The following is a 15485-nucleotide window of genomic DNA, read 5'->3' on the forward strand; positions in this document are numbered from 1 at the left end:
TTCAGATTTCCAGTGGACTCTTTTTGGACACAGTGACCGGCTGCAATACAGATTCCAGGAGAGCAGTTTGCCTGCAGGAGCTGACAACTGTATGAGTTCGTCAACATTTGAAGAGGGGGTGGAGACTGTAAAGGGCGAAGATTAAGAGGCAAACTGAGTCACAAGGTGTGACGGTGACCACTACCAAAAGTACGTATGGCCAAGAAGAGCTCTCTTCTTAGTGAACCCCCATCGGGGGGACACCAGGAAGTGAATTCTTCCACCAAAAAGTTCGTCCTTCTCAACGCTCAGGACCCCGAGTTTGGACTAATGCCCTGCAGTCACCATTTTGAAATCCTTAATAATTTCATCTCTGGACTCTCGCTGGTGGAAGTAAAATGTGACAGGACAGCCCGATCTGGCACCCCGGCCACATGATGTGCGGCCACGGATGTGGAGTGACATGTGGAGTGACAGGGCTTCTTGCTCACTGCTGGTGGGAAGGCAAGATGGTGCACACCCTTTGCAAGACAGATGGGCGAGTTCTTGTAAAACTAAACACGCTCTTACCATATGGTCCAGTGTTTGTGCTCCCTGGTATTTGCCCCAAGGAACTGGAAGCTCATGTCCTCACAGACACCTGCTCGTGGGTGATTCTAGCAGCTTTCTTCATAATCGCCAAAACTGGAAAATAACCATGACATCCTTAGCAAGTGAATACTACTCTTATTATTACAGTACTCAGCACTAAGAAGAAACAAGCTGTCAAGCCCTGAAAAGACATGGAAGAAACTTAAATGCATGTCACTAAGGCAGAGAAGCCAGTCTGAGAAGCCTACATCCTGTTTGAGCCCAGCTGCATGCCATTCTGAAACAGACAAAGCTAGAGGACATTGAAAACAGTAAGGGTTGGGGCGCCTAGGCGGCTCAGTCGGTTGAGCGTCCGACTTCGGCTCAGGTCATGATCTTGCGGTTCATGAGTTTGAGCCCCACGTTGGGCTCTGTGCTGACAGCTCAGAGCCTGGAACCTGCTTCAGACTATCTGTCTCCCTCTCTCTCCACCCCTCCCCTGCTTATGTTCTCTCTCTCTCTCTCTCTCTCTCTCTCTCTCTCAGAAATAAATAAACATTAAAAATTTGAAAAAAAAGTAATGGTTTCCAAGGGTTGGGGTAAGAAGGGATGAATAGGTAGACTACAGAGGATCTTTAGGGCAGTGACATTATTCTGTACGACACTACAATAGCAGGTGCATGTCATTACACATTTGCCTAATCCCACAGAACACATAACATCAAGAGAGAATGCTAACGCTGTGGACTTTGGGTGAGTATAGCGTGTCCGTGTAGGTCCATCAATTGTAACAAATGTACTACTCCAGTGGGGGATGTTGATAAGGGGGGATGCTCTGCATGTGAGGGGGCAGGTGTGACTGCTCTAAAAAAAAGCAAAGTATTTTTTAAAAAATCTGATGGACACTGAGGCATCTATGTGAGCAGAGAAGACACGTCAATGCACACGCCCCCTGTCCATTGCCGTCCCTTTAGCACATCATATTCGTGATGCCCCACAGGCAGATAATTCTAGAGGACCAGCAACCCTCAAAGTGAATGCAAGATGTGTGTGTGGTATCTACAGTGGAGCTTGTAGGGCCACTGACAGCCCTGAGAAGTCATGCTTTCTATTAAATTGGAAATCGCTCCCAATGCAGAAAGAAGGCAACACATTCTCGAAAACACGAACAACAAAAGAACTCTATCTTGTCCTTTCTTACTCATGTTGTCTCCTGTTACTAGCCAGTGTACTGGAAATGAAGTCACAGAAAGGGAGACAGAGAGCAATCCACAGCTTCTTTTCCTTTTAACCCTTCCTTACTCATCAATAAACTGAAGGTAGAGAGTGTTGGTAGCATGTACAAGTATCTAGAAGTGAAATAAAAACCACTGAGTACGTGGCATTTACTTTTAGTAAGAATGAAACACAGCAATCCCTATCAAAATAACACCAGCATTCTTCACAGAGCTAGGACAAGCAATCCTAAAATTTATATGGAACCAGGAAGACCCCGAATAGCCAAAGCAATCCTGAAAAAGAAAACCAAAGCAGGAGGATCACAATCCAGGACTTCAAGCTATCCTGCAAAGCTGTAATCATCAAGACAGTATGGCACTGGCACAAGAACAGACTCTCAGATCAGTGGAACCGAACAGAGAACCCAGAAATGGACCCACAGACATATGGCCAACTCATCGTTGACAAAGCAGGTGAGAATATCCAATGGAATAAAGACAGTCTGTTCAGCAAGTGGTGCTGGGAAAACTGGGCAGCGACATGCAGAAGAATGAACCTGGACCACATTCTTACACCTACACAAAAATAAACTCAAAGTGGATGAAAGACCTAAACATAAGACAGGAAGCAATCAAAATCCTAGAGGAGAGAGCAGGCAAAAACCTCTTTGACTTCGGCCACAGCAACTTCTTACTCAACACGTCTCCAGAGGCAAGGGAAACAAAAGCAAAAATAAACTACGGGACCTCATCAAAATAAAAACCTTCTGCACAGCGAAGGAAACAATCGGCAAAACTAAAAGGCAACCAACAGAATGGGAGAAGATATTTGCAAACGGCATAGCAGATAAAGGGATAGTATCCAAAATCTATAAAGAACTTAGCAAACTCAACACCCAAAAAACAAATAACCCAGTGAAGAAATGGGCAAAAAACACGAATAGACACTTCTCCAAAGAAGACATCCAGATGGGCAACCGACACATGAAAAAAAATGCTCAACATCACTTATCATTGTGGAAATACAAGTCAAAACCACAATGAGATACCACCTCCCACCTATCAGAATGCCTAACATGAACAACTCAGGCAACAACAGATATTGGCGAGGATGCGGAGAAAAAAGAGGATCTCTTTTGCACTGCTGGTGGGAATGCAAGCTGGTGCAGCCGCTCTGGAAAACAGTATGGAGGTTCCTCAAAAAACTAAAAATGGAACTACGCTACGACCCAGCAATTGCACTACTAGGCATGTATCCAAGGGATACAGATGTGCTGTCTCAAAGGGGCACGTGCACCCCCATGTTTATAGCAGCATGATCAACAGTAGCCAAAGTATGGAAAGAGCCCAAATGTCCATTGACTGCTGAATGGATAAAGAAGATGTCGTATTTGTATACAATGGAATATTACTTGAGCCTGAGTGGCTCAAATCCCTAAAGAGTAAAATCCATCCCACATGGCAGTCACTGTCACAACTGTTAAGAGTGAGCCGGTCCAATCAAGAAGTGCTTGTCGAGCGCCCACCCCGTGGCAGGAAGATGGCCATCTCGTTTTGCAGAGAGCTAGGAGTGGGGGATGCAAAGACAACCACAGCGCTGCTCACAGCCAAGGGGGGGCAGCAGAGACAGGGGGCAAAGTGGCTGCTCCCGTCACATAGCCGGTCAGTCAGTGTTGCGATCTGAACCCAAGCTCTTGAGCCCCCGGGCCAGACGGCCTCTGTGATTCCGTTGGCACAGCCTGTGTGTGCGTGACAAATGCTTAATAATTAGATTGATGACATTCCAGATTTAAAGATAGAGCGCTGAGCTAGAAGCCTGTTTCCAGCCCTCACTGTGGTGAATCCGATTGTGAATTCAGTATCTGTTTCAATAGTATGTTTGTCCCTTAAATGTTGCTTTCTGAAAGGGGCTTTCTCTGGCTCTCCCTGCTTCTCTCTCTCAGCAGCCTTGGCTTTGTTTCATGATGAGGATCACACTCTGTAATTCTATGTTTATTTGTAGGACTCTGTGTTCAATTACAGTGAGCCCAGGGAGGGCGGGGACAGCGTTTCTTTTCTTCTGCATCCTTAACCCAGGCCTATGTAGAGCCTAGTGTTCAACAAGTATTCACGATGAGTACTTAGATGAGCATGTTAATGAATAAAGCCACAATAATTACCAGTTCGCATTTCTCCTGAATGTTTTCTCAAGGACGCCGAATAGTATTTACCATGTTTCTCTTTTTGCATTGGCTGTTAGGAAGCTCAAAGCCATATCTGTGAAGCCATCGCAGCAAGTCTGTAAATCCGCGTGCATATTTATTTACCATCCTGGTTCCTCTGACGAACCCACTCTTATTTTCCTATCTTCATTTGCTCTTTTTAACTTACGCTCCCATACCGGGCTGCATATGTCCTTGTGAGAAGCTTTAATAGATATCATTGTGGAAATGAAATACATTAAGCAGGCTGTCTTAAATGTCTAACCTGCGGAGAAAAAGAAACGCCCTTTCCGATGCCACATGCTGTCTTCAGAGCCATCAGCCACCCTTAGATTACCTGCTTTCCCGTGTCCTACGCCCTCTGGGAGTGATGTTTGGGGGGCGGTGGGTGAGATGCTGTTTCCTTCCAATTAGGCTGGTGAGGTGGCGTTGCAGGTGGTGTTCTAGAAGAAATGAAGGTGAAAGGCAGACAGAATTGCAAAGCCTTACACAACGTGTTTTCCCTGCTCTGACCGTGGCCCGTGGTTACCAGGGAAGGGAGTTAGTGACCCGGGTCGACGTGAGCAGCTGCAGTGGGTGAGGGGCCCGGGCAGGATGCTTGCAGTGCCCTGCAGGCATCAGTTCGAGAGGAATCAGGTGCTGGGTTTTTATTGGCGAGGCGAGAACAGCCCCGGATCCAGGAAGAGAACCTGCTTCTCTAGGCCGATCAGATCACCGGAGAGGAGGGCCCCACCCGGACTTGTGTGTTTGCCCTGCTATGTGTATTCAGCCAGCAGGCTCCGGACCAGGAGGCGAAGGGCAGGGAGCCGGGCTCAGTTGACCGCCTGGCACCAGGCAGCACCAGCTGGAGACAAGGCGCGCTGAGCTTCTAGAAGCATCTCCAGGTGACACCAGGGGACTGAAGACACTCCCACCGGGGACTCGACAGGTAACGGCTTCCAGGTCCTTCCAGCAGGGCATGGGGCTCGTTGTTTGGGGCAGGCAGGGAAATGTAGAAGCTGGGTGTCAGAGAGGATTGAGTTTCACCCCAGCTCTGCCACTGATTCCCTGTGCAGGCTTGGGTATGCTTGAGCCTCAGTTTCACCTTCTGCGAAATGGACCCAAAGATAGCCTTACCTCAAGGGGTTCTAGAAGGATTAGATGACAATGTAGGCGGTGTCAGGTACGAAGCAATAGCTCCAATTTGCGTGGAACGATTGCAGGCCATTTCGAGTAAGACTTGGGGCGAAAAACCAGCGAACGGAGGGGTATGCTATGTGATTCAGGGACCACTGGCAGGACAAGAGTCCCGCCCCCCCCCCCACCCCGGTAAAGCTGGCTTTGAGTCTGTGCCAAGGGGCATCGTCTAAGGAAGTGGAGCAGACGGGGAGAAGGACTCCTTGTGTGAACCTGGCTCTTTACATGAATTGTGTTATTTAACATTCGGAACGGTCCTTCGAGGTAAATGCTGGATTCAAATCCCAGCTGTCGGACTCCAACAGTTGGCATTACTCTGTGCAGCTCCTTCCTGCCTCGGGTGCCCTGGGGCAGCTTACTTACCTCTCTGGGCTTCATTTCCTCATCTGTAAAATGGGCACAATCATATTACCGCGATCCAAGCGAACTTTGTGAGGGCTGAGACTGATTTCACGGACACTTACGCGCTTGCAATCAACTCCGGCTCTCGCTTCTGCTGCCACCATCGTCTTGATTTTACAATTCGGGAGACGAGGGAGGGACCTCTTCCCAGGTCTCACCGAACAGAACTGAGACCCAAGCCGTTCGGGATTTGAGTGAGGCACTCGCATGGGTGCAGAATTTAAGAGACACCAAAACTCTCAGTCATCAGGATAAATTCCGCTTTAAAGCACTATTTAAAATTGTCTTAAATTCATGCCAAAGCACCCACGGTGAACAAAACAACAGCATGTTAAGTAAAGATAGGATCAGTAATGGCATCGTTGCGGTTATTTAAACGCTGTGATGTCAGGTCCTCCTCGGGAGGAGGCTTTTTTCCCAAGATTTCTCAAACTTGGGAAGGGCTGTCTTTTTCCCAAGAAGGCATGTGCTTCTGGAAAGCAAGCATCCTGGCTGGTTTCCCACGACGGCGGGTGCTCACGGGGAGGGAGGGAAAGGGGCCCGGGAGGGCCGAGGACCCTGCTCCACGCAGGCTCATCTGTCTCGCCAGAGTGACACGTTTGCTGATCGCGGCACTGTTGGCGGCTTCTGTCACCTCTGTGCAGCAGCGCTGGGCGAGGTAAAGGACGTGAGGAGCCCGAGTCACTGGCACCAGGTTTGCCCCCAGCTCTGCCTCTTTGCAGCTCTCGGGGGGGGGGGGGGTCTCATGACTCCTCTTACGCATTTAATCACCAGCGCCAATTAAAGACGGGCAGGACAAGGAGGCACCTGCCCTCGTGGAGTTTGCATTCTAGGCGGCAGGGGACTGCATCACGGAGCCTCAGTCTCTCCATCTCTGTAATGGACGAGTGATGGGATGCTGCGAGGAAAAACAGACACAATAGAAGGAAAGGTCCTGGCCCTAGGACCAGGACTAGCGGGAAGCAAGCAAGGCACCCGGGGGCAAAATCCAGGGCGGGTGCTCATTCCCGAGTGCGGATTCTGCACGTGCCCAGACCCCCCATGCCTCCTTGCATTTGGCACCTGTGTGCCTCCCTTGCCTTACCCTAATCCTGGCCCTGCCTGGCTCCAAGTAAGCCTTCAGATGATGCTACCCGCTACGCTATTAGCTTAAAGATGTCTGCTGCAACACTAAGAAGAAGATAGTAAGCTCTAAGCCTTCCGGAACATCAACCATTTGTACAAACGTAACTGAGTGTTCTGACAGGAAGATGTCAATTGCCAAGCATTCCTGAAACCCCCAGTGCAGTTTTGATAACAAGGCACATCTCCCCCTGCGCCCACGTGGTCCCATACTGGAGAACGGGGCTTGGGGAGCACAGCGAAGGCTGACTTTCAGTCCTCACGTGCTCCCCTGTGACGTAGGCAGCCTGTACCACTGCACATGGATGCCCTCAGAGTATCTCCCCTTCCCAGCACTGTGCTGGGGACCACAGGGAGATGCAGGGTCATGGCACCTGGCCGAGCAGGTCTGGTCTCTTTACTCATATTGATCTCGCCCTCGGAGGTGGGGGCCGGAAGGCTTGTTCCGCTGGGTGTGCCAGATGGCTGTGTGGGCCCTGCCCTCGCCGGGGCAGTGAGGAGGCCCCACCTCCTTGCCTGCATTCCATGGCATTGATCAAAGGTGTTTCTGCTTACTTGGTGACTAATTCCGCCACCATTCCGCCGTCGAGGACCTGCCCTTTCCACCTGACTGTCATTTAGCTGCTCGCTGGCCGGGCGGCTTCAGAAATGCTCTCTCCGGGGCAGCTGCACTGTGTTTCGTGTTTAATCCGTTCCCCGGGGCAGGACTTGTTAACCTGTAACTAACATGAGGTGATGCGAACACCAGTCGTTGGTGTGAAAGACGAGGGAGGCGTCCAGGGGCAGCTTCCGGTGTGGCTGTTTCACGCGTGGGTCAGAACACAGAGCCAATGGGATCGTAACATTAATAAGAGAAATAAATAGAGGGCGCCGGGGTGGCTCAGTCAATTAAGCATCTGACTTCAGCTCAGGTCGTGATCTCTCAGAGCCTGGATCCTGCTTCGGGTTCCGTGTCTCCCTCTCACTCTGCCCCTGCCCTGCTCGCACTCTGTGTCTCCCTCTCTCTGCCCCTGCCCTGCTCGCACTCTGGGTGTGTGTGTCTCTATCTCTCTCAAAAGTGAATCAACAGTTAAAAATTAAAAAAAAGAGAGAGAGAGAGAGAGAAATAGTATCAGTAAGGACTAACATTTTCTCACCTGACTACTGCCAAGCCCTTGTGCTAAATCTCTGCACAAAGATACTTGATGACCCTTCAATTTTGCATTCGTCCTAAAATATGCCTTGACTTTAGAGCAGACCACATTCCTTGACCAGTTATGATTTTGATGTCTTGTCGCAAAAACAGATAGGCGATATTTCATATTCTGTGTTGTATTACGTTGCATATAAATATTTAATGAGATAAAAGCATAACTTCTAAGGCAGAGGACACAGAAGGTGAGAAATAGGCAGTTAAGAGTTTGAACAGTGGTACCAGGCTACCGAGGGGTAAAGCCTGCTTCAGCCCCTTACCAGCACGTAATCTGTATGAGTCAGCTCGTGCTGCCGTCACAAAAATGCCATTCGCACAGTTCCAGAGGCTAGAAGTCCATGATGAAGGTCCTGGCAGACTCTGGTTCTGGTGGGAACTCTCTCCTTGGCTCTCTCGCACCACCGTCCTCTCGCCGTGTCCTCGCACGGTGGAGAGAGCCCACGCTCTCTCTCGGTGTCTGCTGTTCCGAGGACACTAATCCTCTGAGTTCGGGGCCCCACCCCACTAACCTCCTCCGACCTTAATTGCTTCCTCAGAGACCCCATCTCCAAACACAGACCCAGGGGGAGTCAGGGCCTCGCCATGTGACTTTGGAGGGGGCAACAGTTCAGGCCATAGCATGATCGTGGGCAAGGAAGGTGTGCATGAAGGTTCTGCGTCCATAAAATGGGACAATGGAAACACCGGCCTGCCCACCTCAGGGGTTCTATTTCGGACGTGATACGTCAATATAGGAAAACACTCAGAGCTGTGTTCAGCGTAGACTAGGGACCGGAGAAGTATGAGGTGTCATTTTTACAAAGACACAGCACACTTTATTTGCCCCATATAATAATGGCTGATCTTCAGTCCCTAAAGGGTATACACCAGCTGCTGGGCTAAACACCATGTGGACTGAACCCTTTTTATCTTCACCTGAGAGTGAGGAGGATGAATGTGTCACGATCTTTCCTCCCCCCCTCACCCCTACAGAGCAGGAGCTAAGGCAGACAGCTGGCGTGAGTCGGGTCGTGAACGCAGGACAGAGCGTTTACCGTCTCACCATTGGGACTAAGGTCGGCAGGGACACTGGGCCACAAGCAAGAGGAGAAGGCTAAGTCCCCCCGCCAGAGCGGGATGCCTCATCCTCCACACTGGTGACATTTGGGGCCAGATCACTCTCTGCTGGGGGCCGTCCTGTGCTCCACAGGATGTTCAGCAACATCTCTGGTCTCCACCTCCTGGGCACCAGTAGCAGCCCCGCCCTCGCCGCCACCCTGAGCTGTGACCTGGAGGGCAGCACAGCCCCCCCATTCTAGAAACACTGCTCACCAGTTATTCTGAGAAACAAAGAGAAGCCTATTTCTAAAGCGAACCTTTGCATGTAACCAAGAAGTCTCAGCAGCTCCAACATACGAAATATAAACATAGAGTCCTGGGAATTAGGACCAAACACCCCAGCCCTTGGGTATGTACGTACCTCTCCCTCTCTCCCCTCGTCGGGTGCCTGCTCCGTGCCGGGCACACGTCTCCCTCATCGAAACTTCCCCGCAAAACTGGGGAGAGCAAGGGCTCCTGGGGGAAGTGCCACAGCCTCTCTGTCCTCAGTTTCTCAGCAGAAGATTGAGGGCAGAATAGCGTCCAACCCAGAGGGCTGTTGCAGGGACCCAGGGAGTCAATACACACAGATTGGGAGTGCGAGGCGCATGGAAAACTCTCCAAGCTTGGGGCGCCTGGGTGGCTCCGTCGGTGGAGCGTCCGACTTTGGCTCAGGTCATGATCTTGCGGTCTGCGAGTTCGAGCCCCGCGTCGGGCTCTGGGCTGATGGCTCAGAGCCCGAGCCTGCTTCCGATTCTGTCTCCCTCTCTCCCTGCCCCTCCCCCACTCACAGTCTGTCTGTCTCTCTCTCAAAAATAAACATTAAAAAAAATTTTTTTTTTTTATTTAAAATTTTTTTTTTCAACGTTTATTTATTTTTGGGACAGAGAGAGACAGAGCATGAACGGGGGAGGGGCAGAGAGAGAGGGAGACACAGAATCGGAAACAGGCTCCAGGCTCTGAGCCATCAGCCCAGAGCCCGACGCGGGGCTCGAACTCATGGACCGCGAGATCGTGACCTGGCTGAAGTCGGACGCTTAACCGACTGCGCCACCCAGGTGCCCCAAATTTTTTTTTTTAAAGAAAACTCTCCAAGCCTGCTGATGGTTGTTCCCACTAGGAAGGCCGTCATTTCCCACAAGGCAAATGCATTCAGAGGGCCCATGCCTTGCCCCAAACCTCGCAACTATGAGATGTATGGAGGCCTGGCTCGCGCCAGAGGGTTTCCCCTCAGGGGCAGACCGCAGTGCCCAGGTGAGCAGGGGGGAGAGATTACTGCCCGCTCAGGCCACCCTTCCCCCTCCTCCCTTGGGGCCTTGCTTCTCACTTCTCAACAGCCGCCTGGGAGGGGGAGGCTGGCCGGGGCCACCGTGCCCCGCACACCCCTTCTCGGGGAAGGACAGCTGGAGACTCCGGTTGCCCTGCATCTGCAGGCTAACAAAACACAAGACCCTCGAAGAGCACCCTGACGAGGTGGGGGAGGTTTCCAGACGCCTGGGCTGATGATGGTTTGTGGGGCCTGAAGCAGAGGGCCTTCCTCTGAGAATCCCTGTGACAGCCTCCAGTGGGGGAGGTCCCTGACCCCCCAAATATCCAAACCAGTGACCTCGGCTGCCATGGAAATCACCTGAAGATCTTCAAAAGGTACCGGTGCCCTGACCCCACTGTGGAGAGTCTGAGGGAACCGGTCCAGCTGGGGCCTGGGCCCCAGGGGTTTAAATCTGCCCCCGGTTGCCCTGTGCCCACCGGTTCTAATGTGCAACCGAGCTTGAGGTCTGGCCTCACGGACACAGCAGGATGTGGAGAAGCTAAAGGGCTTTTGCATCTGGATGACCCCCAAGCAAAGACTGACGCCGTGCTCTCAAATGCTAAGGCCTCAAGCATGAGTTCGTTTTCAAAAACAAAACGCCTTGCCACATGGCCTGGCTTGTGTTCAATGTCAGAGTAGGTCATTAAAAACAAAACAACTAACACTATTGGTTCGTGAAAGAAAGGGCGTCACCTTCAAACTTTCTTTCTTTCTTTTTTTTTTTTAATGTTTATTTATTTTTGAGAGAGACAGAGACAGAATGTGAGTGGGTTAGGGACAGAGACAGAGGGAGACACAGAATCCGAAGCAGGCTCCAGGCTCCGAGCTGTCAGCACAGAGCCCGACGCGGGGCTCGAACTCACGAGCTGTGAGATCATGACCTGAGCCGAAGTCGGACGCTCACCCAACTGAGATACCCAGGCGCCCCAAATCTGGCTCTTTCAAATGAATACAGTGTTCTTGATGAAAAACTCTTGATCTGATTGATCTTTCTCATTTGTTGGAGACCAGAGCAAACTCCATCACGGACAGGAATTATTGTCTGAACCATCGGGAGCCTCAGTGTGGCCATCCGTTAACTGGGGGTATAGAGCTCTTGCCTCACAGACTCCTTGAGTGGGGTTAGAGGGAGAGGGAGATCAGCTCAGCCTGGTTTGCCAAGGGCTTCCCTAGTTTTAGTACAAAAGTCCTGTACCCCCAAGCACCTTCTTTCCCAGGACAGCCCAGATTGACTCTCACCATCATGATATTTTTTTTCTTTTGTTTTTAAAGTTTCTTTATTTATTTTGAGAGACAGAGAGAGCGCGCATGGGAGGGGCAGAGAGAGGGAAAGAGAGAACCCCAAGCAGCCTCCACAGTCAGCGCAGAGCCCAACGTGGGGCTCGATCCCACGAACCGTGAGATCGTGACCTGAGCCAAAACCAAGTCGGATGCTTAACCAACCGAGCCAGGGGCGCCGGGTGACTCGCCTTCTTATCCTGTGTCCCAGAATACTCAGCACTGGGCAGCCACATGGCAAGCTCTCCATACACATCAGATATGACTATCATTATTGTTTTACTAGATGTACTATCTCCAGGGCATGAGAGGCAGTCTCCTGCCAACTGTCAACAGAGGATGTTAATTGCTAACTGTGATACTGTTTCCCTGGACCTCCCCAAACATTCTGACCTCGCCCTGTGGGCCGGCCGAACGCATTCATTTCTGCTGATACCGACGCTGGCCAATAGGTGGCAGGGACCTTTTGGTTTTGTCCCACGTAAATCCTGCTCTTTGCAAAATATGAAGGAAGAGCAGGAACGATTTCACGACACCTGTGTTATAACTGTGGCTGGGAAGCAATGTTACCTGAATCCAGGTAGGCCTGCAAAAGATGGGCGAATGCAGTGTGCTTCTTTTAGTCCACTCGGCCCTGAATCCGCCAAGAGGCTACTCCAAACGCGCCATTATCAGGAAAATGGAACCCCAGCTCCACGGGACGAAAATGTTCTCCTGCCCACTCACATCACACGTCTCCCAGCCCACAGGTTTTCTCGTAACCCTCGAACATGTTTTGAAAGTAGCCCCCAAACGAAGTCCGAACTGAACAACAAGAGCTTTACACGTTTGCAAACCCATTGGTGAATCGCTTTTCAATTCTGTGAAAAGCCGGATTCCGGTGGCGACGTAATCTGCAAAATCGGAATGATGTTACCACTGCCTTGCTGATTTGCTGCAGTGACTCAATGAGTTTACTACAAGTCAAGCCCTTTGAACAGTTTCTCAACACATGGTAATCACTCACCAGATCTGTTGCCGTTGTTGTTGTTGTTACTATTTTATCATCGCTATGGTTGTTAGAGTTGTCATTATGTTTATGTACAGTAGGTTCAACTCCTGGTCAGTCTTACTACCGGCAACATTTGTCTCTCAGCTGCCTCTCCCCCCTTTTTTGCAAACTAGGTATATACACTACTCAGTATATATCTCCAACAGCGGTTGATGAACTTTCCAGAAAGGGTCAGATAGTGAATATCTATCTTGAACTTTTCAGGCCATAGAGTCTCTTGCAACTGTACAACTCTGTCTTTGTAGCATGAAAGCAGCCACATGGAGACCAAACATGAATGAATGGGCGTGGCTGCCTTCCAGTAAAATTGTACTTATGGATACCAAAATTTGCATTTCATGTAATTTTCATGTATCGCAATCTGTGATTCTTCTTCCGATTTTTTTTCCAGCCACTTACGAATTTTTTTAATGTTTATTTTACTTTTGAGAGAGAGAGAGAGAAACAGAGCAGGAGCAGGAGAGGGGCAGAGAGAGAGGGAGACACAGGATCTGAAGCCGGCTCTAGACTCCGAACTGTCAACACAAAGCCTGACAGGGGGCTCGAACTCACAAACTTCAAGATCATGACCTGAGCCGAAGTTGGATGCTTAACCGACTGAGCCACCCAGGTGCCCCTTTCCAGCCACTTATAAATGTAAAGCCCGTTCTTAGCTCACTGGCCACACTAAAAACAGGCGACAGGCTGGACTGGCCCCATAGCTGTTGTCTGCCAACCCCAGTCTTGAGGATTCAATATTATAACCATTATGTCCCGTTTATAGATGGAAGTGACAGTCCATTACAAGTACGTGCATCATGGATTTTATAAACAGGAAATGTTGCAAAATAACCTAACATCCTGTAGGTTTTAGCATCACTCAGCCTTATTACCCAGTATGATTAGAAAACATAAAATCCCCGGATTCTGTTACTACCAAACTCCCCCAAGAGAGCAGGTGATCAGATCTATGGACCTTTTCTGGCCTCCGAAATTTCTAATGACTCAATGTGTCTATTCCCATGGCAGGGAACCTCATACCAGGGCCAGAAGCCCATGGGAATCCTTGGAGATGCACTGGCTGTTTTCAACCAGAAATGAAAAGTCCCGGCTTTTATTCTGAAAGCCACCAAAAGCTGATGAGGCAGCTCATCCAACATACATTATTCTGCTTGTGAAAAAGAAACTTTTAGGTAGCAAGGCAGCAGGTGTTCGGAATGTCTGAAAGAGCCCTACTTCTGAGAGCAGGCATACTCCAGGTCAGACCCTCACTTGGCCGTATTCCGGATGTCTGTCCTGGGTGAGTGGTGGAGGACTCATTCCCTCCTTTCGAAGGAGGGAGAAAATAATATGCGGAACATCCCGGTGGTTAGCAGCACGGGCGGCCTGTGTTTGAATCTTGCCCCCGCCATCATTAACTGGGTGACCTTTGGAAAGTAATGCAGTCTTCTTGTGACTCAGCCTCCTCATATCTAGAAGGAGGTGATGAGAACACCCACTTCACAGGGGTGCTGCAGGGTTCAAAAGAACCAGACAGGGAGTGCACTTGGAACACAGTGCTGGGAACTGAGAACATGCTACATAATTGTTGACCTTGTTTTTATTACTAAAACAAGGCTCAGTTAATGGTATGAGCGGCACCTGCCGGGTGAGAGGTAGCTATCAATGATTATTCCCTCCATCCAACCAGTAAGTAATAAATTAGCATCTGATCAATGCAAACACCATGGTGAAAGCAGAAGACACAACGACGGGGACGGGGGGTGGGGGTGGGGCGCCTGCGTGGCTCAGTCGGTTAAGCGTCCAACCTCGGCGTAGGTCATGATCTCGCGGTTCATGGGTTTGAGCCCCGCGTCAGGCTCCGCGCTGATAGCTCAGAGCCTGGAGCCGGCGTCCGATTCTGTGTCTCCCTCTCTCTCAGAAATAAATAAATATTAAAAACAATTTTAAAGAAGAAGATACAACAACGGCTGAAGACCTATGGTCTCTGGCCTCATGGCGCTTACAATTTGTTGGGGGAAGAGAGACAGAAGCTAAGTGTTCTGTTTTGCCCTCCCAGGCTGGACCAATTGTTACTGCATTCGAGAACCATCGTACGTAGCACGGCCACCTCCTGCCCCCCCCACCCTGGCCCCTGTTGTATTACCAGTTTACTTTTATTCAAGGCATTGAACCCCACGTGTTTGGGTTGAAGAAGCACTGAGATATTACTTACGCTGATCCAGACAGTGTTCTAAACATTTCACAAGCATTAATCGTCAAGTCCTTGTAGCAGGTCTATGAGGCACAGAGAGCCTAATTAACCCATGCAAGGACACACAGCGAGGAGAGGCAGGGAGAGGGTTCAAGGCAGGTTGTCTTGCTTCGGGCTCCTGCTCCTAACCACTGTGCCATGCTGCCTTGAGCTATCGGAAATGGCCTGGCTTATGGATTTATTGTCTTTTTATTATCTACCCACAAGACTTTAGCTCCGTGAAGTCAGGGGGCCTAGTCTGTTTAATACACAGCCCTAGCCCTCATGACTGGCACAGCGTAAGGTGTAGAGTTAGTGCTCAGTACCTACTTGTTGAATCAATGAATGAATGAAAACACAGCCAAGTAAATAATTACAAGTAGCACTAAGTGTTATGGAAAAAAAAAAAAAAAAACAAAACCCAAACACCACCAGTGCTATGAGAGGTTTTAGCAAAGGATCTAATTTCGTTTGAGGATCAGAGAATACTAAAAATTCTAAGTATTATTTTAATTATCCTCTTTCTAAAATCTCCTTGATGCAACAGCTGTGATGGGCTAAGAGGGAAGAAAATGTTATCTGGACTGAATACACTTTTCATGATGATAAACATCTCCTCTCAGCAATGAAATGCAGTTGAAAATTGGAGCTGCATTTGACTTAAATTCTGTTGAATATATAAGTCCCAAACTGCTTCTC

At 49.7% G+C, this 15485-nt stretch overlaps 1 protein-coding gene across 11 annotated transcripts in view; it reads left to right on the forward strand.

The window, feature by feature from the left end:
• Positions 1-4663: 4663 nt before the first annotated feature.
• The window catches only part of BCAS1 (brain enriched myelin associated protein 1), a 103364-nt gene continuing 92542 nt past the window's right edge, over positions 4664-15485 (forward strand). For all 11 annotated transcript variants that reach the window (XM_053199798.1, XM_053199799.1, XM_053199803.1 and 8 more), the window contains exon 1: positions 4664-4895. The gene's annotated coding sequence lies outside the window, so the exon portion shown is untranslated. The remainder of the gene's footprint in view (positions 4896-15485) is intronic.

This window comes from Acinonyx jubatus, chromosome A3 (assembly GCF_027475565.1).
Source record: "Acinonyx jubatus isolate Ajub_Pintada_27869175 chromosome A3, VMU_Ajub_asm_v1.0, whole genome shotgun sequence".
NCBI classification, from domain to species: Eukaryota; Metazoa; Chordata; class Mammalia; order Carnivora; family Felidae; genus Acinonyx; species Acinonyx jubatus.